Here is a 1,904-nt window from a genome sequence, read left to right on the forward strand (position 1 = left end):
CTGAGGTAGAAATTCCTTCCCTAAGGATCATACAAGAAGCTGAGCTCCGCGACGCAGAGTGGGTAAAAAGTCGTTATGAGTAACTAGCCCTTATAGACGGAAAGAGAATGAACGCGGTTTGCCATGGTCAACTCTATCAGAACAGAATGTCCAGAGCCTTCAACAAAAGAGTCAAGCCAAGACAGCTCACACCGGGGCAGCTAATGTTAAAGAAAATTTTTCCGCATCAAGATGAAGCCAAAGGGAAGTTCTCTCTCAACTGGCAGGGCCCATACATGGTTCACCGGGTTTTGATAGGAGGAGCCCTCATACTTGCAGAAATGGATGGAGAAGTTTGGCCAAAGCCGATTAAATCAGACGCAGTCAAGCTTTATTATGTGTGATCTTTTTGCTTTCCTCATATGATGTAAATTGAACTACGCCTGACCCGATTCCCGTTTAAGAGAGGATATGTAGGCAGGCCTATGGGTTCGGTCATAATTCAATAAAATTCCCACTTTCCCCCGAAATTGGAAACTGGGCAGAATTTTGAGGAGGACCCTCAAAATTCCGAAGCAATTTCAGCCGATCGCCACACGAAGCGTCGACCCATCAAACTGGGGCAGAATTTTGAGGACCCTCAAAATTCCATGGCGAGAGAGGTTGCAATATCCCAAACCACGTCACAGTCGTCGGTTCATATAAAAAGATATTTTCTTTTAATTATACATTTATGTCAAACTTTCATAAAATCATGTATGTTTATTATTGAAACTGCTTTGTTTAGCAACGCTACCCCAATGATACAGACGGTATCGCCAGATCCAAAGCCAAACGAGTCAAGCAAAGCCAGCGGGGATACGAACTAACCTTCCCCTTTACAAAACTCACGATTTTTCTTTGGATGCAGGCACTAGGATTACAAAATCATCGAACATACTCTACGCCCATAGAACAAACATTGTTCAAGAATACAATTCTCCGAACCATTGCACTTACCAACATTTGCTATCAACACGCACCCGTAATGTTTCGTAAGTCACAACGCTCCCAGTAATCACCACGCCGCAATCTGCTATCAGCTAAGAAAACTCTACTGTCATTTGCTATTTTATTTCTTGCATAAGGCTACTATTCTGCCTTTCGAGGTTAAGCTCTACCTCTAACTGCATCCGCATTGCATAAGGCTACTATTCTGCCTTCCAATCTGCATATGGCTATTATTCTGCCTTTCGAGGTTAAGCTCTATCTCCAACTGCATCCGCATTGCATAAGGCTACCATTCTGCCTTCCGAGACTAAACGCTGTCTCCATCTGCATTCGCATTGCATAGGGCTACTATTCTGCCTTCCCATCTGTATGGCTGAAAGATCGCCTCATACTGCATTGCATGTCTGAAAGATTCGCCCCATACTGCATTGCATGGCTGAAAGATCGCCACATACTGCATCTGCATGGCTGAAAGATCGCCACATACTACATCTGCATGGCTGAAAGATCGCCCCATACTGCATTTCATAGGCTGAAAGATCGCCACATACTGCATTTCATAGGCTGAAAGATCGCCACATACTGCATCCTTCATGGGTTGAAACATCGCCAACTCATCCAAAGGCATCATCATTCGGAGGCACCTTCTTCATAGCTCGAGAACACCATGTCATGGCCTGAGGATCTCTTTCAATCTTTTGCATATCATTATTCAAAAGGCGTCATGGTTCGGAGGCACCATCCTCATAGCCCGAGAACATCATCTCATGGCCTACGAATCCCTTATCATATAACCCATGGCCCAGGACATCATGGTCTAAGGACATCATCCTCATCGCCCAAAGACAACTTTCATCGTCCAACGGGAATTTGCATCATGTTTAAATTTACGCACAATATATGCTTGTATTGCTTATTTGCAGGTAAGACGGGGA

This window comes from Nicotiana attenuata, unplaced genomic scaffold (assembly GCF_001879085.1).
Source record: "Nicotiana attenuata strain UT unplaced genomic scaffold, NIATTr2, whole genome shotgun sequence".
In the NCBI taxonomy this organism is placed as follows: Eukaryota; Viridiplantae; Streptophyta; class Magnoliopsida; order Solanales; family Solanaceae; genus Nicotiana; species Nicotiana attenuata.